We start from the raw sequence: 22,044 nt of genomic DNA on the forward strand, positions 1-22,044 counted from the left end.
AATCTAAATTATTTCTATTCTTTGTGAATTACATGGAGTATATGAATGGTGTGCATAAATGTTTCTGCTTCAGATCAGGAATTGTGAAATCCTAATCAGAGAAGGTTTGAATGAATTAAATAAAAAAAGCACCTCTTTATTAGAAAGGATGTAGCAACTGAGTCAATTTGCTTTGGTAGATTTTTGGGGTAGGAAGGGATATGGGGTTTGTTTATAAATAGAATTTAATTTCATGCACTGGAGGTAGAATTATGCAATTAAACTTTTAAAAAAGCTTCTGGCACAAGGATATTGCAGCATTGTAAAAAAAGAGAAAGGACATTTCACACCCAGAAGTTATCCATATGGCCACTGACCACATGTTTGGTAGAGATGTGAACAATATGTCATTGGTATTTACAATTCCAGGTAGTTTTCTTGTATGCCATAAAAAGTAAATACTTGAACAACAGTCTTTGCTGTGTAGATCTTTAATGGGTGTGGGAAATTCTCTTTATTTAGCAAGGAATGCCCATCATTTGCTGTCTTGGGAGATGTGTTGGCAACAGATGGGATCTCAAGAGCATTGTTTCACTGTTATTCTGATTGTTAAAATGCAGTTCATTTCATTCCTTTTTTTTTTTTTTCCCTTCTTTCCTGCAGGGGTGAGAGGGACTGTGGAAAATAGAGGGGGAAAGTAAAGAAATCTAGAGAGAAAAAGAGAAAAGAAAATGAAATTTGAGAGAAACAATGGGATGAGAATCCTGAGAGAACTGTTGAAAAACATGGGAGAATTGAAAGCAATAAGTTTGGGTGGAGAATCCTGGCAAATATTCAGCACATACAGGGTACAGTAATGGCAAAAAGGGAAGACATAAGAAAAACATACTGCTTTGAGTTCTGTGGTGGTTTTCCCCCCATTTTCTTCTCATTTGACTAATGTGCTAGGGATCAGCAGTCATGGGCTAGTGGAAAACATACTGTGGGACCATGTAAATGGAACTAAATGCAATAGTGCAAGACATGGCACTGTCAGAAAGTGGCAGCTGGCTTAGTCTTCATGCAACTGGACAGATAGTACATGTGCAGCTTACCAAAAGAAAATTTTGGTTATGATTTCATTCTTCTTTGGGAATTTTATTTAAGCATGTCCTGGGAGGATGTTTGGAGATTCTATTGTTGCTCAGAATATGGCACACTGCCCACATCTGTGTGAGGTTTTTCAGCAGAACCTTAACACTTCCAAACAGATGTTTCAAAAAAAAAAATGACTTTTCTGAAATCCATTATACACAGGTCTGACTATATTTTTGTTACAAAAGTCAAACCGATTGACAGGTTGAACAAGGAGGACAATGTTTTGAACCTAATATGAGAGGTAATCAAGAGCATTAGTTTCAAAATCCTGTCAACCTCTTTTTCTTGTTTTTGCCCATAAGCCTTGTGGGGAGAACCCTTACCTTCTCTTCTCCACAGGAGAAACCGAGAGTAACTTTGCATCAGACAACATGAAAAGAGACACTATCTGAGGTAACATGAAGGTGGCCTCAATATTTGAAAAGTGTGTCAGTTGCACAGAAAATTATGGCTGTGATTTCTCAATACGGGAAGTGATTTGAGGACACTCCCAAATGCCTTCTGTCTTTTACTGTTGAATTGATTTTCTGTTATTTAGACTCCAGATTACCATTCAAGACATGTCAATAGCTTCATTTTTTTTTTTTTTTGCTCTTCCAAACCCATTCTCTAATTTGAGTGTCTGACAACTGGGGCATTTGAATATGAGCATTACCAGAATGTGTAGTTTACCAAGTGTTCTTTTCCTGTCCAGAGACGTGAGGTCTATACCAGGGGACTGACCAATTGCAATGAAAAATGTGAAAAACCATTATGCTGAACAAAAATCCAGTTTGTCTCCTTGCCCAAAGGAGTGATGCAGTCTACCTCAGTCATTTCCTAACAGTGTTTGCTTAACTATCCTTAAAGGTGTCCAGCAGTGAAGACTCCGCAGTTTGTCTGGTCATCTAGTTCAGTCAAATATTTCAACATTAAAAGTATTTTTCCTAGTGCCTAATCTGAACTTTCATTGCCACAGTTTACATCTATGGAGGTAAGCATTTTTCAGTCCTTTTTGTGTAGCTTTTTACATGTCCAGAGGTTGTTATTGCTCCTAACCTGTCTACACCCCGTCACTTTCTAGAGTGTTTTCCTGAGGTTGCATCCCTTTAGTTCATTGAGTCATTCAGTGATCATGCTTTCAGAATCCCTGGTCAGCCTCATTATTTTATCTTCACTATCTCCAACCTATAACTGTACTCTGTAAACATGTCTTCTTGCTTGTGCTTCTGTTTCTGCCCTCTTGGGATTATATTTTTTTACAACAGCATGACAGGGCTGACTCCCGTTCAGTTTGTGATCCACAGATACTTTTCTGTAAGTTTTCACTTGTCTGGTGTGTCCACATCTGCCATATTTTGGACACCATCTGAAGCAGTAGTTCCATTCTGATATTTTCAACATTTTTTCAAAAGCTTAGAAAGTAATGATGTAGTATTTTTATGGTCAGGATATTCTGATTCTTCTCCTTTCCCAACTTTCTCTCTCTGTGTTTTGCATCCTGAGGCCACCAGTGCTTAATGATCACAAATGAAGTCAAAGTATTTGGAACAGAACCTGCTTGTTAAGTACATTGAATTTGATTATTCTCTTTAAGGGATTTTATGGTGATATGCCTGAGAACTACTGAGAATAAAAGACCACCTCTAAGAGCTTTAAACAGGCCACAGTGTTAAACCCACTCTGAGTTGTCCTAATTATTTTCTCAGCTGATTGCTGCTGGGTATTCTTGTTTTTTGATCTTTATAGGTTGGACCCAAATAGTTTTGAAATAGGTGCTCAGGAATGTGCCATTCTGAGAGAGGTCCACTTGATGGAAGCACCTCCCCGCTCTAGTTTATGTCAGGATTTCAGAAAATTCTCCTTGTTCCCCATGTCAGGGTTTTGTAACTTCTGGTTTAATTTCTAACTGGCCATCTTAAACCATTCAACAGTTTTTGATAAACATGCTACTTTGGTAGCTGAAAGTTGTTTGATGCTGAGAGTGTTTTCAATACTCGTGAATTTAGTGTACAGACATCTCCCAAACATGGTACTGCTGTGTCCTGTTGACCCAGTGTGAAGAAAGTTTTTGGTTAATTATCTTATGAGTGTCTTGCAATGTTACCAGCCACCACGCATCCATCCTGAAGTCTTGGAGTAGCTGCTGTTACAGGACTAGCACTGGGTTTATTTTACATATTTTTAAGGTTTGAAGTTCTGAAAAACATAGATAGTGATGAGCGATAAACAACTCTTCTTCCAAGGTTCCATCGTGGTATGTGTGCAATTAGGGACATCTCTGCACTGTCTTACGTTGGCAGGTTGTAGCACTTCAGCAAAGTGCTTCTGAAGATTTTGAAACCCTGGTTTTGAGCATTATGCTGTGCTGCTGCTGGTTGGCCCAGCTGGTGGCTTCCCTTCACCAGCCTTAGTATTGGAATTTCAGCTGCAGCTGAAATGCAGAGGGTAGCATTGTAGCAAACTTTCTACACTAGTATTTGGAGAATGAGAACTTGAAGGAGAGACAACCTCAGAGTCCAAGGAGCTCCTAAGTCCTACCTACTGACTATGACAGCATGACAGTTCTGGCAGCTCTTGAGACTGGGAGAGCCAGTGCTGAAATCAGAGGGAAGAAGGAAGAGAGCTGGACAAGACAAAGATATTCTGTATTAGCTGAACATATTCTGATCTCATCACCATCTACACGTGATCTGCGAATGGTTGTGAATATCATGTACATTTGTCATGGTGAGACAGAGTGGTGGGCATGTGAAGGACCAACCTAGCAAACAGCAAATATGGGCTAACTTTTACCTGCACATACAGAGGAACTAACTTTTATCTGCATGTACAGAGGAGGCTTCCATGACTATGAGTGTAAGAGCCTGTGGAATTCTTACATTTCTAAACAATAAACATAATTGTATACACAATATTCCCGGCTTCTTCCCATTCAGCTCCTTGCAACTGTAAAAGATAGGATAGGAGCTCTCAGACTGACCTTTTGTGATACAGTTTGAGTCATTTCACTTCACATTATCTCTGTTTTTCCTCAGCTTCTTGCTCATCTCATCCATTAAGTTTTTGAAACAGGAACTTTCTCTTCCTGTGCATATTTATCTTGTGCCTCACACAATGGCCTTGGTCTTGGTTGAGGCCTCTTGATGATACCAGAATACAAATAACAATAGCAGGCGCAGCAGAAACAATAACAAAGCAGGTTGGTTAACCTTTGATGGTCTTTTCCTGAGACACCTCTAGGTATTAGAATACAGTCACTTATCCCTTTATTTATTTTTCTCTCTGTGGTGACTTTGAGTTGGCATATTGTCACAGTACAATGACAAGTCACCAGCAGCCCGTGCATTGGCTGGCTTTTCCAGTCACTGATCATTTTTTATTCCATGTAATTGCCTTTCATTTGCAGTTGTTATTTTAAAGGTGACCCCTAACCCTGCTCAGGGAAAGAAATAATGGGTAGATTGAGGTCTGAGGCTTTCTTAGTATTACTAGTGAGAGCAAGTGAATATTATCTAGGGCTGGTACTGCTGCTCATCTGCACCTGCATGGAAGAAAAAGGCTGGGGTGTGGTGGTGGTGGGTGTATTTTTTTTCCTGCTCTTCCCCCCCACCCTTCTCCAGCTGGTCCCTCATCCTGCTTCTCTCTTGTATTTCAGTTTCTCCTGTACTCATTTCTGCTGTATGGAATTTGAGGTTTCTCAATCCACATTCCCTGCCCCCAGCCCGCACACTCCCCACGGACCCAGCTTCCTCTCGCACATTCCACACTGGAGCGTACCACTCTGGAGGCAAAGTGGGCTCAGGGAAGAGTCCATCTGAAGCTTCTCTATCCCAGGCCTGCTCCGTCATCATCCTCATCATCCTCACCGTGCTGAGAGCACTTTCACCAGTGAAAATGCGAAGATAACGGTTCTCATGGCACTGAGAATTAGAAATTCCTGAAATATTTCCAACATCAACCAGCAGAAAAGCAGGGTGATAGAAAACAAATGGTGACAGGAAGGCAAGAGGGAAATAGGGAAGGGAAATTTAGGGCTGTATAGGCTAAGACAAAAAAAGAGAGAAAGAGACAATAAAGCCAGGAGACGGGGAAAAAAAAGCAGAAAGAGATGAAAAGCTGAGAAAACGTGAGGGCAAATCAAAGAATGAACAAATGAACCAGGCAGGCTGTAAAATGAAAGAGAATGAAATTAAGTGCATGGAACAAATATTCGGATAGTGATCAAGGATAGAGAGCAGATGCTGAATATGAGTGAGAGCCAGAAACACAAGAGGGATTAAAAAAATCTGTCAGAAGATTTGGGTAAATTAAGTTCACATTGGGTTTGATTTGAGTAACCCATCCCTCATTTTCATTTCGGTTTGCCCACCAGGAACCTGGTGTATCCTACAGCAGATTATTTTATCAAAGGCTGTTGCTGGTGTTTTGCTTTGTATTGCTTTTTTAATCAGTACTAATTGGGCCTGTCATCTGGGCAGGCCTAGGATAAAAGTGTTGTGACCTTTGTGGGAGAGAGTTTCTTCTATCACTTAATGTGTTTATGTTTGAAATATATGCTCAAACACATGGTCATCCAAACCTGCTGCATCTCAGAGCACTCTGTTTCTGGGAAGTCTTGTGTTGCTGAGCATCATACTGGTGCTCCCTGTACCCACCCTGGAGGGGGAAACCCACAGAAAAAAAAAGAATCAGTGTGCTGATATGTGACTTCTGCATTAGGAAAGGTCGTTATGTAGCAGTTCAGAGTGGCACAAGGAGCCACAAAAAGAAACAGGCAGAAAGGAACTGAGCCAAATACAAAGGTTTCTCCCTCATAAAATATTAAAGACACATACCATATAAAACTTCATTTATGAGCTGCTCCCAGTTACAAACCATCTCTAGACTGGCAGCAGCACCTTTGGCATACTGCTTTTAATAGAAGCTGTCTTCCTTTGGTACTGTACTTTTCCATACGAGCTTGAGGGGAAAGTAATTTAGTTTAATAGCTGCCACCCTCATTTTGAAGCAGGCCTTGATTTAAAGCCGGAAGCAATTAAATGTAATGAAGCCCTAGGCTTCTGCACTAGGATCAGAGCTGTGTTATTCACAGCCATACATACACGTCCTTGTTGCTAATGTGTCACTAGTCTGTTTTTTCCAATCACCGTAGCCTGGGTTTTTAATTCCTGCTGGGCAGACTGTGGTACAGTATCTGTGAAGGTTAACAGCTTTACAGTAATGGTCTGAAAACAGGAGGAAGACTCAGCTCTGGGGCGTTTATGGGATTTCGGCTTATGATCTAAACATGGCTTTTTGTGCTCTATTTCTTTTATTTGGTTTGTGTAGCAGTGTTTTGTCAATTCCCAACTCTAAAGAAAAACCTCTAAGGCAATAATTCCCACATTTCCGTTTCAAAATTTAAAATGAAGATTGCCTTTTAAAGAAACTTGCATACTGGTGACTATACTTTCTCCTTCCCCTCCTCAGTAATTTAATCATATTTCTCTGTGTGTTCCCTGGGTCTTCTTTAGGTGTCCTTTGCTCAGCTTGGTATCTATACGGCTCCTTCTGTTTGGCTTGTTAGCACTTTGGGACAAGGAGTTTGGAAACTTCCTGAAGTCATTGGGAATTGTGCCATTGGCTTCAACGGGGACAGACTTTTTAACCTTGTGATAACTTACTGGTAACAGAAACCAAACAGACCTCTCAGTGTCCCTTTCAACTTACAAAGATCCAAATATCAGATGTAATGTGTGACAGAATCCCAAAAAGAGGGTCATCAAAACAATCAAATCATACAGGAATGCTGTGGGATCCACCCGCCAGTGTAAATAACTCTGTGACCTCAGTTTCATTATTCTTCCTTTCTGATGTCAATAACTTCCCACCATAAAAGTGTACCATGAAATGGAAGACATTTGAGAAGTCTGCCTACCAGCATGGCTCTCAAATTCAGAGGTTAAGTAAAAATATATCTTTCAATAATATGCATGTATGCATGTGTCTGCATTTATATGCAGTGAGGCTGCATACTGATTTTTAAAACTGTTATTTTTAAATTTTTAGAGTGGTCTATTGAAAGCTGAATCTACAAAGGGCTTTTAATGTAGAGACTCAGGAGAGCAACCTCAGCTATCTCCTCCTTCCATCACCCAGCAGATCTTGACCAGTCAGTCCTAGGAAGGGACTTAATAAGGGATTTCATTAATAAGGTTGAAATGTAACAGTGCCACAAACTCTAATCTCATTGCTCCTCCAAATTGACTCTGTTGATTAGTTTCTCCTTACCAGACTATCCTCTAAAAAGCACTAAGATTTTCTTCATGCAATTACTAGAAATGTATGGTCCCAATATTTTCAACAGGCAACTTCACTAAAATTACTCCACTGGGTTGTGGAACTGTCTTACAATGTGTTATTCTGCTGGGGTCAGCAACCTTTTATGAATGGCCAGTATGTTATTTTGGTGTCCAAAGAGGGTATTTCATGCTGAAGTTGGAGGTGAAGTAAGTAGATCATAGCCAATGGCAATGCCTTTCTTCAGGCAAGGCAGAACTTTCCAGTTTCCTGTTGATTTCCAGGTGGGCCAGCTGATGGGTGGTGTGGTGGTTCTGGGGGAGAGTTGAGCTCAGTGGAAGCTGGAAGCTGCTACTTTCCATGGATACCTCTTTTCAGCTTTTATAACTCCCAGCTCTCAACCACACATGTGCCTTCCTACATGATATTCATCCACATGCTGACTTTTTTTGGCCAAAAGCGCCATGGATTATGATCCCTGTTTTTCTTTAAGTAATTACTTTTGCATGCTAATGGATGGGACAGTGTGCATGTTCTGGTGTCCTGCTTGAAAACAGTGAATTTTCAGAGCAAGCTTAATGTGGGTTGTCACTCATGTAGACTGTCTGTTATGCTGCAGGTTATTTTAGCAGTTTCCTTGCCCCAATCCTGCATTCCTTTACCTTATTCCTTTACCCAGATAGGCCAGTCTCTTTACTCGCCAGGCTAGAGCAAAGTTGATCAAGTGGTACTTATTTGTTTAGATGCTGGTGGATAGCCAAGATCAGGCCTTTCACAGTGGCACAGTGGTAGAGTCAGCTGCAGGCCAAAAAAACTGTAGTCACTGTGGGCCACACTTAAATGAGCTTTTCTCATTTACTTAGTGCACGTAGTCCCTGCTTGAGATTACAGCTCTCATAGCATAGGACTGAAAAGATGGCATAACTCTACAAGGCATAAATTGCTTATATTTAGATTTGTTGCCCTCCCCCCCCCTTTTTTTTTTTTCTGGCGCAGGCCGTACACTTTAGAAAGTTCTGTAGAAAATACATAGAAGTATATAGAGTTAACAAGACATCCATGAAGGAAGAGCATTCCTATTTTCTAGGTTTGGATGATCCTTGCGAGACCTTGTTTATTTCCCAGCAGACTTGTATATCTTTTGCATACATGCAGAACAATTGCATTTTAAGGAAAGCACTCTATTATGGCCTTGTTACATGACAGATCTTCTTATTGTTTCTTCTGCCATATGTAGAGATGCCTTTCCAATTCAGTAGATCTTGAAAGATCATTCGGAAGAATAACATCAAAGCATACCTTGCATAGCACTGGAGACCCTTGTCTTTGAGATATACTTTGCATCTCTTAAGAAGTGACAGCTATGCTCTCCACGAGAACACAGGTAATTGCTTATCTGACCTCCTGTAAACAACATGTCAGACCAACAGGCACTTCCCTGCCAGCCAGGCCGCAGCGATGGTCCCTGACTGCTGGAGCATTCCCAGCAAGGCACAGCAGGCACCTACGTGTTCACTGCACACCTGGCAGTGCATGTGGCCTGGAAGCCCCTCCATCTTTCTGATTTCACAGTGCTGTGACTTTGTGAATGCTGTAAGTGGGAATTAAACAGCAACAGACAACATCCTCTCTCAGCTGTAGGGTTTAGGAACCTGCCCAAGCTATTGGGGAAACCTCTGGTCCCTGGCACACTCTAGTAGCCTAAACCAACCAAGCCTAAAGTGCAGTCTGCACACCAGGGGCCGTATGCATTCACAGCTTTTAAGTTTGGGGGTAGTGTTGAGCTTTCAGCATAGTGTGCAAAATTTCGCTGGTTTTATTAATTGCTTGTTCTCAAGTTTACACATTTTATTATGTTAAAATTTCTGTAAGAAGACAGTGTGTTTTTTAAACCCCTGTGGATTTTTACATTTTTAAGTCCCTATGGATTACATACAAGACAATGACATACCACTGATCAAGGTATAGTTCTTGTAGTGTATTCCTAAATTTTCATGAAATCCATATGTTTTCATGAAGTATATGTATAAAACTGGTAAACATGTATAGGGACATAACAGCATATCTAGTCATATCTTGTCTCACCTGAATAATTTTAAATTAAAAATTGTGTTTATTCAAAAGCGATGCAAATTTCCATGAAACTGCTTTGTGCCTTTATGAGATTTTTAAGTTGTAATATGCACTAAGTTTCACAGCAATATTTGTGATATTATATACTAGTTGTTGTAGTCATGACATTATTAGCTGCAATCTGTTAAACCAAGCACTAGCAAACTGCAATCACAATTCAGTTGGGTGAAATTAACCTTACCATATATAAAAACGATCCTTAAAAATGAATGTAGCGTCATATTTCACAGTTACCATGACCAACTCTCTCTACTCCTCCAAACCAGGAGGCAGAAATAGAATCCAAACTAAGTAAGGCAAGATAAAACCCAACCAGCCCCTGTTCTCAAAGTAGCAACACAAAACACCTAAAAATACCGCTCCATATGAGCATATTTTCTCAGTTCGGAAAAAATTGTCTTCCTCTCTCCTCATAATGCATGCAGAGGTCTCCTCACTTCTCGCTTCCTGCACAGCTTTCCACCGGCTGCTATAAACTGAGGGAGGCAGTTTTGGCTGCTTTACCTCCAGAAAGCAATGTATTTCATTGAAGTCTTTCCCACAGGGGCACTGTTCAGCTGCCTGGGCGAGAGCTGCTGTGCAGCAGGTGCCTTGGGCAGGCTATACCAGGGATTTCCACCGCCATGGTGAGGGTGCAAGGATGGGTAATGGTTTGGGGTGTGGCTGATGAGGAAGGTGTGACTGGTGTACCCCCGTGGCCCTGGTGCCAAAGGGCAGTGCCAGGCAGTGCCCCACTATTGTGGCCAGGGACATCTCTCAGCCAGCTTGGCTTCTCAGCGCTTCTCTTCATGCACTGTCTGCATCCAGACCTCTCCCATATGAACCCTCTTGTCACCTGTCCTCTGTCTTCCCTGTGCTGGAGTGTTATAGCCAGGGGTCAGCCCACCCTTTGCAGTCTGGCCCAACTGAAATGCCCCTTTGCAGCTCCCTGAGGCCTGTTAGTTGACCTGGAGCATGGATGGCACTGGGACGTGGCTCTGCTGTGACAGAGGAGGGTCTCTGCCAGGCTGGGTGCAGGTGACTGAGCTTTGGCTGTCTGGGACCCTGACACCTGGGAGAGGCGTGTGGGTTGGCTGCGGCCAAAGAGAGGAGACTTAAATTGGAATCTACCTTTAGGTCATTTTGTCTTCCAAAAAAAGCGTGTGGGCTACAACCAGAGTGGTTTTACAGCAGAGAAGAATAGCACATTTGATACCACATTAAAGAGTATTAGAACAGGGGTGTGTGTATAGAGGAACTGGAGAGCAGGACAGGAGGGTCGAGTTTGCTTCCACTGGGGTATTCTTGATTTTGAAGTGCCATGGCTGCAGCAACTTTCTTTACTGGGGCCCAGAGGGCTCCTGGTCCCTGCAGCAGCATCCTGGGGTGAGCTGAGCAGGTGCCTGACACCTGAGCACTCCCAGTGGCTCTGGGAGGCTGACAGCGACAGCAGTGCTGATCTGTTCCAGCACAGGCAAAAAAACCCTGTAGAACGTGTATTCTCTGGCTGCACACATTATCTGAAAGCAAGATAAATCACCTTATACCTGGGTCTGCTTTAGCTTTTAGAAGAATGTACAGAGTGGTTAAATGCCTTAATAGCAACTATATGCAACCTGACAACTGATATTTTCATGATGATACAAAGCTGTCAGACCTATTAAAAAAATCCAATAATCTAATCCCCTTAGTAAGTTATATTAAAATCATGTAAGTACATAATGCAAACATTGTAGTTGTTTTCCCTGTTTATAGCAATCTTACAGCTGTTGCTTTGCTGGGATTAATTTATCTCCAAGGGGTTTCAACACTATCCTCCCCAGTGCATTATGAGAGCCTGTAATGTCATGTAATCGGGGCTATATTATTTTTGTCGAAATCTCTGGGAGTGATGTAAGAGGAAAAAGGAAACTAGCTAACTCCCAACCATTTGACCAAAGGTTAAATTAGTCTTGGCCTTCTCCCAGCCGGACCTGAAGCTTTTCAGTCAAACATTTGTTCTGCCCTGCTCAGAAAAATGTGATGTCTTTTCATTTATTTTCTCCCTCCCATGTTTGTTTTGTTTTGTTTTGTTTTTCTCTACCAATGTCACATGTTATCTTTAGTGTTATGTCCTTATTTGTTGTGGAACACATCACTGGGACAACAGATGTTACCTACTGGAAGGTCAAACCTTTGGCTCATAATTCCTTTAGATGCTATGGAATGCTATGGGCATGGAGACTAAATTTTAAGCAGGTCATATTACGCTGTGCAAGAAAGTTTGTTTTTATTTATTGTGTAGAGTAGACACACAATTTTGGTCCAATCCAGTGTAAGTTTCCCCAAGCGTGGCCTTTTATATCACTCCTGAAGCTGTTTATCTGCTTGAAAGATGCTAGAAAATGTCTCAGCAGGAATGTTTGGTAGGTGGTATGAAAGTCTCCCTGCAGACTATTCCAGCCCATGTGCAGTCTGAGAACCTTCCAGCAGTACAGAATAACTGGCATCTGTTTTGTGTGTGTTCTCAGGTCTATTTCCACGGACAATGTTGTATTCCGTTTTTTTCTTGCATTTATATGGACACATTTAAGGCAAAAGATGATAAGGTTTTTGAGATTCTTTAGATTTTTAGGTAAGGACATTGATTGAATTGCTGATATTGAAGTGTTTTGTTCTGTGTCACAGGCAATTACTGTCTGAAAAGATAGAAAGAACGTTGGTCTGGCCTTTAAGAAGTTTGGTTGCTTCTCACCAGTCTTTGGTGTGGAGAGTGGGATGGGCTGCCACAAGAGGAGATTACTAACCAGAGACAGCTGGACTGAGACAGTCACGACGAGAAAAAATTACCAGGTGCACTGAACTATGAAACACATTCTGAATGGGAATGAAGCAGGGGAATGAACAGGAAAACAGGTGTACTTGGACATTAAGCCTTGACAAGAGTTCAGAGATGTTCAAACTGTTTCTTGATTCAGCTGACTTGTGTGTCTTCTTTTATATGCTTTTCTGTTCGTATCTAGGTATGTATTTGAAAAACTGCTAAAAGCTGAAATCCCAGTAGGAGCCAATTCAGAGATACATATTTTGACTGCTTCAAGAAGAGAATCGTAATTAAAAAAATGTTATTTATGTTCATCAGAATAACAAATGCAGATATTAGGTGACCTAACAATGATGGTCATATAAAGAAACCTGCTTAATAACTAAAGAATTATTACAGTACTAATCCCATCAAATCCTTTGTTACAGTAATTAATAGATTTTATTGTTCTCTATTTCCACAATGCTTTAAACAACAAACACTATGAAGTTACCATCTATTTAGACGGTGCTGTTTTTCTTTAGTTAAAATATTTTCTGAATGATAGATTTGCATGGAAATCACCAGCAACTCCTAGAGACACAGTGAGAACATAATTGAGGCTTGTGCATTTGTAATTTATACCTGACTTGGATGTTTCCATCTAATTTAAGCTTCCAAATAAAGTCACAGGAGTTCAGTACTAGTCAGGTACCCTTTCAGGTTATTTAGGAGAATCTTTCAATCCTTACAAGTGAAGCTGCAATCAATTAGTGTTCTGTATTGCTGTTTACTAGTTCATGTACTCTGTATATGAGCAAAGATAGTTCAGAGGTTAATTTTCTTTTCCCTTAGCTCTGCTGGGTGGACTGTGCCCACCCCATGGGAAGTAAGGGTTCAAAAGTGACCTTGCAAGTTATTCTCCTTGGGAAGAAACAAGTTGAGAGTCCGGCTGGTGGATGCTCTCCACCCTTGGGAAGAACACAGCTTGCATTGCATCACTTGTTTGCACTGGCTCAAGAATATTATTGTAGTTGTGAAAGCAGCAGAATTGTCTGTAGTGACTGGTACCTTCTAGGAGGTTATTGCACTGTAAAAAAAAAATACCAGGAGCCTAGAACAAGGAGCTAATGTGACTCTATGCTGTTTGTTCAGTATTAGACAGCAAAAAAGAGTACTGAGACTAGTAATAAAAAAGAGGAGAAGAATACCATGCAGGCCTGCATAAATAACACTATGTAAGTGCTTGGGTGCATAAGGAACCAAAATAATTAAGTGGCAAGTTTAGAAAAAAGTGTATCACCATTAATTATCTGATCAGTTTACAAAATCATTAGCATTTAGGATGGTGATTAGCAAAACCTCAAAATGAACTTCTATGAGTTTTTGCTTAGATGTTTTTTCTCTATATATATATATTTCTAAAATTATAGATTTCTTTTACTTAAAAGCATGTGCTTTTTAAAGATTTTTTTTGTTTTTACATTCTCAAGACATTGTTGTGCCTGTGTTACAGTGCAGTTCTTTATTGGCACCTTGTTTTTTTCAGTCTTCAGGATTTAACAACAGAGTTAGTAAGAGGCTCTGATCAGGATTCCCTGAGGGTGACCCAACACATTTTATACATATTTATGTAACTTTGCCATCAGTCATCAATAGCTTTGAGCTTAAAACAGGTAGCATTGAATATAATTTGAATTAATCAGGGTAAGATTAAAATAAGATCCCTCAACTAGGAACCAATGTGCTCTAAGCTGATATGTGGAGATGGTGACACCTGTTCTGTGGGTCTGATCTCCCACTGCTGCCTTAAGGGAACCAGTCAACAGGGTCAGCTGAGTCCAGAGCCTGGAGCTCTCCCCTGAGTGCCCCTACTTGTGCTGGCTGGACCTCAGTTACGAATCTCATGTAGGGATCCATCTCTACACTCAGCTTTTCAAAGGTTTTCAGTCAGGAAGCAATGAATTGGTGTTAAGCACAGCCGGCCTCTAACTGATGCCTAATTGTTTCCTTGAGGAAATGTCTCACAGATTCCTAAATGGCTGTATATGCCAGGGATTTAGAGGTGCTGAGCACTGCCAGTTCCCAGTGAACTCAGCAGGGATGAACAGTGCTTAGGTCCCCTACAAGCTCAGCTCCTGTTGTGGGGAACAATGGTAGGAACGGGGAGAGAAAGGAAATGCAAGGGATTGCACTGTAGGCATCAAAAAACCCCTACAACCTGAACATGTGTGTGTGTGTGTGTGTAAAAATAAACAAATAAATAACTCCCAGGCATATCCAAGGTGGACCTTGCCACTTGGCTGTGGAGAAGCAGAAAACAACACACCAAAACTGCAGTAAACTGATCCAAGTGCTGAGAAGCTCATTTGTCTGTGGTCAAGCCCTGGTGAAAGCTGATGGTATTATTTATTATCTGAGAGATCCTGCACTGAGTCTAAACATGTACAAGTGAGTAGCTGATGTGGCTGTGTATAACAAGGAAAGTCAAAACCCCCCATCTGAGGCCTTGAAAGGTCATTAATTCCAAAGAATTTCAAGGGCTTTCCCCAGCTCGGTTTGTCAGAAGTGTAAAGTATTTAAATTCTACTACTGCAGATCTTTAGACAAACAGAATTCCTCTGCAAGGCTCTCATCCTGTCTGTGTATGTGTTTGCATGTATTAATTGTTCCTTTACAATAGTATAAGTAACAAGTTTTAGTAAGCACTGTTCTAGGAACCAGGAGAGCTGAGCTTAGTCCTAGCCTTCAAAGTAGATTTTCCTCTGTAATCTTGGGATGAGTTGCTCCATTTGTTATTCTCAATAATCTCCTTGTCTGCAAAATAGTAGTAATAATTATTTTCTTTATTTCTAGATTTTCATTTTGCTTTTAAAACCTTCAAGGGCTAGACCAAGCTTATGATGTTTGTAGAGGACATGGTTTTGATCAACTGCATACAAATAATCAGGTTATTTAATTAACACTTTTTCCTTTTTTTGTGCCATGAAGGAAGATTGACAAAGATGTTGCAAAAGAAAGCAAATATTGTTGTCCCTGCTGGCCATTGCAGCTGAAATAACTTGATTTTATTAGAACAGTTTCAAAATGGATGCTTACATTGTAACTGGAACTCTCACAGTTCTTGTAACTTCGGTTTGTAGAGCCTGTTTGAGCTGTAAATATATTCCATAGGAAGTGCTCATATCTCCAGTCTTATGAAGAGAGGACAAGTTTCTTCCCAGGTTTGAACTTCTTCAAAATCCCTGACAGGAATATGCAGCTGAAGCAAATGGGTTTGGATTTTATACAGATTCTGGAAATTCTGAATATTGTGTGGTTTATGTAACTAGATTTCTCTTACACAGCAGAACCTTCCAATTTAAAATTCTAAAATAATGCAACTTAAAGGACAGTTGCAGAAGAGGAGCTGTTCAGGAGATGTGATCCAGTGCCTGACTGGAAGCGAGGTGTGAGGCTGTATGAGGTGTGCTAAGGACTGTGGACAAAAGCGGAAGTGAAAACCCATTTAAGCCTCCCACTCCCCATTCCCTTCTGTAAATTTTGTCCCAGTTTATCAATTTTTGTCTCTGCTCAGCAGCATCTGCAGTTGCTCAGATACTAATTTGCCTGTGGTTGCAGTGGGAGATGGTTTGTGGCTCAAGCTAAAGTAATCAAACATGTCCTCCAGAGCCTTAATAACATTCAAAGCAGGGAAACACTTGACTATGAATACAAAGCTAGCAAGTTTATTTTTTATTTTAAAGGTTGATAAACACGTTTGAACAATGAATTCTGAACATACAGTATCTTTGCTGCTGCTTAACTGCCCAGTAAAAGTAGATTACAAAATTATTTGCTGTAAAGGTTGATAATGATAATTGGGAAAAAGGTGTGTTGAACTGGTTAAGATGGTTAAGACAGGCAGGTGCAGATGAGAGTGATGACTTACTGAACACTGGCTGCTGTACTGAGTCCACTAAATTCAGTTATGCTGCTGCCTTGGTTCTGCTGTCTGAATCACCCAGGAACATGGTCTAATGAGGAGCTACTGCCTGGCCTGCCCAGTGTTTAATTGCAAAGCTGGAAAATACCAGCAGAGACTACATGAACAGTAGAGTTAAACATTTGGTGCTTTGCCTCAGCCCAAACCTTTAGAGAGGCACTACTTCCTCCAAGAGGAATAGGAGTTAAGAAGGTAGAAAGAAGTCCATTAGGAAGATTAATAAGAAATAAAAGTCATTTCTTCTTCAACTTTGTATAGAACAAAGACAAACTGGGAGAAGCCCATCATTTGATTTCCTTTGTCAGGCAGAATCTGCTGGTGACTCAACCAAAAGCTCTGTGCAATGTGGTTCTTGCTGCTGAACACAACTTCCACAACTAATGCATGAAATTTACTTTTGCTTTTCTTGAGCTTTGTATGCAAAACAGCTGAGAACAGCATTTCTAGTGGTTTGGTTTGGTGACTGTGTTATTACCCCAAAGAGACAAATAGTAATACTGAGGAAAGCAAGCTTTTTTCCCTACTTAATTTTTCAAAATTCTAGAAGCATCATGAAATCTCTTGGCCAGCCCATAATCCTAAGGCTTTCAAAAACTTTCAGCAAAGTGCCCCCACCCAGACAGATTTTGGAGTCTCTAATATGAATTTTTTCATGAAAAAGAATGGGGCCCCATTCTTTTCATGTTTGAAACTGCACGCTAGAAGGTTAGCTGGTAATTAGTCTTCCCAGAGAGGACATTGTAAAAACAAATCATTGAGTCATTTGTTGCTGTTCTACCTAAGAACACAGTTAGTTAAAAGAGCCTGTTTACCAAGACCCTGAGAAAGAGCTCAGGATGTTCTATGTGCTTTTAAAATAGAAATCAACCAGCAACCCTGTCTTGTAGCAGAGCTTTGCAGCAGCCCTGCTATAACACACATGCAGTTCACTACAGGGAAGAAAACAGACTTGGTATTTTCGTAAGAAAGAGCTGCAAGGTGATTTTGAACACTGAGGAACAGTGATTTTGTCATTTTGTGCTTTTATTGTCTATAGAATGGAATCTGAAATTAACTTAAGACTTTGTCTCAGACTTGACTATCAATGTGCTACAGATGCAGGACATGAGAGTATCTTTCTGTGTCTTTCTGAAAGGCTTTGGGCAGCTGGAGTCTACTGTCATTTTCCCACCAGAGTGATCTGAAATGGTTCACAAAGGGGAATCTAATGGGAATTGTGGATCAGATGTTTGGCATTCCCTAAGGAAATTCCTGTGAAAGTCTGTTGTACCAGGGCATTTTCCCCCATGTGTTTGCCCTTGGGAGACAAATGCTGCAAGGGGAAAACTGCTGGAGAGGCTGGGCAGAATAGTAATTGCTCTGAGTTTTGCTGCAGTTTCAGTGGTGGGAGTGGGTGATTCTGTATATATTGATGTGATCAGAGACCTGGCCAATTTAGCAGTGCCCAGGAGCTCTGTAGCAATGGCTTCCTGTGGCTTAAGGTGTGCAGTGTGCACTGCGGAGAAACACGAGACAGCTTCTCAGAAAAGAGTCATGTTCCTGTTTAGTTTCATGCCAGGATAGAAGGGGCGTAGTGCTCTCAGCAGCCTCCTCCTTGCATGGGACATGGCAGCCCCTGAGCCAGGGCAATCCTGGTGCAAGGCAGCATCGTGGTGCAGGAGCTTTCCCTGTTCTGCTCAAGAGATCCAGGCTACTCAGGAGCCATAGACTGGTAGCTCTGTGAATGCCCATTTCTTTGGCAACAATGTGTTTTTTTCCTCAATTTCACAGCCAGGTTGTATTCAAAATAGAGTATGTACATGATGCTGGAAGAATAGGGCTGAACAGCATTTGGTGACTTTTCTGGACTTCTTGAAATACTTGATTTGAGCAGAGTCTGACTGCTTAGTCCCCATAGCTGTACAGCCTGGAGATAGGGCATCTCACCAGCCATCTCTGAGAGCCACACTCAGGGTGAATGAACAAGCTGGGAGTTCTGACTCGTGGTAGGACCATTAGATTCAAGGGGAATGCTTCAGCCATCATCCTTAATCTGCAGTTCTTGGTGGGAGCAAGGAGTGACTTTCCATTCAGCATCCTTCCCAGAAACTTGAGTGTTTGTGATGTTCAAAATCAAAAACTAAAAGGAGGCCTCTCTTGCCAGGCACTGACTGTGCTTTGAGATTGGATGTCAAGTGAGGGAGGTTTTGGACCAATAGATAGCAGGAAACAGTAGAAACTTCTCAAGAGATCCTGCTCTATGTCCCACTCTGTGGTACTGAGAAAAGCAGTGTGCCATGAGCTGGGGCCCTTTTGCCAGGGGAAGCAGTACAAACGCGATTTCTTTTTGTTTGGCAGCAGGAGCAAGCAGCACACAAACATCTTGCTAATCATGCTGCTGTAGGAAATGGGAACTCAGCCACGTGTACATAGGGCAAGGAAAAACCCCAAAATGAAGTGAGCTAATATTATCACCAACCTCATCGTGAGGAACCATGAGGGAGAAGGAGAGGGGCTAAGCAAGGTCATGAAAAATGATCAAATTCTGTGTGAGTGCATACACACAAGTGTATGAGCACTTTGACAAAAGCTAGTGGTGGATTGTTGAGAGGCCAATGCAGCTAAGTTCCTGCTTTGTTACATAGATAAATTGCCAAAGGAAACATTATCCAAACAGTTCTACTTCAAAGGCAAAATGACAAGCTTTGGGGAACTTGCGGTACTTTCAATCTGGCCAATAACCAAGTGTAAAGTGTAAAATATACATGTTTAGGAAGTAGGACACATGCCGTTCAAGACAGGCCTTTCCCATGCTCTCAGACCAGTGCAGCTCCATTTGATGTGCAAATGCATGATGTGTGATCTGTCCTGGCAGTGTGCTGCCTGCCAGCAGCACAAACATTTCACAAGCACCCTTTTGGGTTACTCCAGCCTGCTGTGTGCACGGCCTCCTTGGCAGCCTCTGCAGCTGGAGCTTTTCTTACAGTCTGTTGCTGTTGTGCTTGCACAATCCACGTTTATTTAGCAGGTCCCATTAAGAGACTTCAGGCAGATAAAGACATCTTGAAAGTATCCTGTAGTTGCAGGATTTGATGCTAGATACTAGGATTAAATGACAATACAAAGAATGCACCGGGGAATATGTCAGCAGTGCAGACTTTGTTGATCCTTAAGGCAAATTGTCCCAGCAGATGTCCCAGCCTCCCTGGGCATTGGAGACTTCAGGGTATTACAGCTGATAGCAAAGGCCCTCCATAATTTGTGTTTATAAATTTCACCTGAAATCAGGTGGAAAAATGTATGTGCTCTGCACAGTATAGGACAGCCTCTGTTATTTGATGAAACTCACCCTATAAACCCATGAAAAGTAACAGTGCAAATGCTCACCATGGAGAAGCAGTGGATTGTAGGTGCAGTCCCTCTTTTCTGTATGACTTAAGTGGATTTAAATTTGTGATATCAAAAAAATAATTGCAGTCTTTATGGTGTAACTGAGCTCTAGAGTACCTGTGCTGGGAGTTTGAGGTTGGTTTTTAGTGGAGGTTCAGGATGCAAACTCAGCTGTCAGAACTATTTCAAAATCAACCATTCTTATGCACCAGGGGCATGCAGATGTGCTTTTTCTCCCTCTCTAACAATTAGCTAAGGGGATTGGGGACATTATGCAACAGCTCTGGTGACTTACCCTGGTTGTAGCAAGAGGCAAGTCAGCCCTGTGCCTCTACTCACTGTCTTTGGGACACATTCTCATTCCAGCATGTGTTTGCAGCCTCTAGGCCTAAGTCTTAGATAACCAGGTGCTGAGCACTACTCAGTGTAGCAGCTGTGGCTACAGGCAGCTTAACCAGCTCTGCACCACTGAAATGACTGGACTTGCACTGCAGCCAGCTGTAATCATCTGTTACTTGTGTTAACCTTGAATTCCAGCGTGTCAGTTCCAGTCCTCTGAGAAAAATTAGGAAAGTGCTTATTGAAACCAGCATCCCAGCACTCCACATTGTGCTGTGTGGAAGAGGAAAGTGGGACCTCAAGCCTTAGTAGTAGCATATCCTAGCCACACTTTAATCATGTGAAATTATACCACTACTCTCATCCTCTAACTCTTACTAATCTGTCCTTATATGTGGTCCAACTTCATGCTGAAGTCACCCAGTTTGCTTCAGAAGCCCCTGAGCTTTCTGGCAGGGCCATACATAGTTCCCTGATACCTGTGCACTTTCAGTTGACACAGAAGATACAGTGAAGATACAGAAAGAATTAATTGACTATGCATTAAATGAGGGCAAGGAAGAAAGATGTGTTTTATGCAGCTGTAGTCTAACGTGCTGAGGGAAGTCTGTCTGAATGGGTTGGGAATGCTGATGGCATCTAATAGCCACAGAGGCTTTTCCTGCTTCCTGATAGATACAGCACTGTGAATATCAGTCATTGTGGTATGAAGTTGTTATGAGAAAAATAACTTCCTGTGTTGATGGACTTAGCATGCAGTAAATGGAGACGTATGGATGCAAATGTAAGGTGGTGAATGCAGCTCCCCAGAGCTCTAGGTGTGACCATGCAGAGTCACAGCTAAACAGTACAGTATATTGCTTGTCTTTGTCTTCCTCCCTAGCTCAACTGCTGCCCTGAATTCAGTGGTATTATGGTTCTCTTTTTTTCCAGGACAGAACTGAGAAATAAGAGGGCACTGTGTCACACAGTTTCACTGCGTATGCATGGCAAACTTTTTCATCCTTGCCTTCATGGGGAGAAAGAGCATTCTCTGTAACAGGGCACCAGTAAACGTGTGAATGCTATCCAAGTAGTAGCAATATCCATTGCTTTGTCTGAAGGCTGCAGAACTGAAATTCTTTTTGCCTTTCTTCACATCCTTTTATCAGAAGAAATGCAGTATTTCTGAACTCTCCCTATACTTCACCTGCACACACTTTTATTGATACATTCCCTTTCACTGGCTGGAGCTCCACAGAATACTTGTTTACTATGGACTAAACTTTGTTCCCTTCATTAGATGGGAACACTCCTTGTTTTCAGTGGGTCCCATGACAACCTTCCTCCATTCAATTTGCTTTCAGTAAAGCACTCCATTGCTTGTACCTGTGTGGCCACTTGGAGTGGTGAGACAGGTTGCAAGCAGGTCAGAGAGATGGGGAATATGGAAAGCGCTAATTGTCCACTCACCGTCCCATGCCACTAGTTAAATAGAAATGATACTCTGCTCAATATATACCTGATATCCCAGGCTTTCAAGAACAGTACTGCTTCTTGAGAATGCAATTTACCTCCTATTATTAAGTTCTATTCTCTTTTATCCCATCTATTCTAGTCAAGTTACTTTATTGTCCTTGCCTGTAGACTGTTGGTTAAACCAGCAGTATTACTCTGTGACAGTGAGGTCTGACCATTGCTTGCCACACAATGAAGTGCCTTGGCCCTATTAACTGAGTAGTTACTTAACCTAAATAGGCACCATTTCAAAAGAGGGATGCAGTTCCTGGCAATGAAAGTAACCCTGGAATAAAGGGATTGCTTGAGGGAGGGTTGGATAGTACCTGGCCATGTGAATTTTATTGGCGGTCAGATAACACTCAGTCTATCCTTTTCCCATTTTAGCATTTTGAAATTAAAGACAGTGGAATATCACTCCATAAAAGATCTGAGTGTTAATTTAATCATCTCTGTGACTCATCTACTAGAGAAAGAAAAGGCATCATGATTTTTTTAGACATTGTCCAAAAATCAAGCTGTGATACAGCAGTTTGTAAGGATGCCCCACTGTTTTTGAAGATTTCAGACCTGCCCCAATAGC

The 22,044-nt window shown here is 41.4% G+C and overlaps 1 long non-coding RNA gene across 2 annotated transcripts in view; it reads left to right on the forward strand.

The window, feature by feature from the left end:
• Positions 1-22,044, forward strand: part of LOC113947563 — a 123,635-nt gene that overhangs the window by 50,049 nt on the left and 51,542 nt on the right. The gene's annotated exons all lie outside the window — the stretch shown is intronic.

This window comes from Corapipo altera, unplaced genomic scaffold, assembly GCF_003945725.1.
Source record: "Corapipo altera isolate COAL_440 unplaced genomic scaffold, ASM394572v1 50, whole genome shotgun sequence".
NCBI classification, from domain to species: Eukaryota; Metazoa; Chordata; class Aves; order Passeriformes; family Pipridae; genus Corapipo; species Corapipo altera.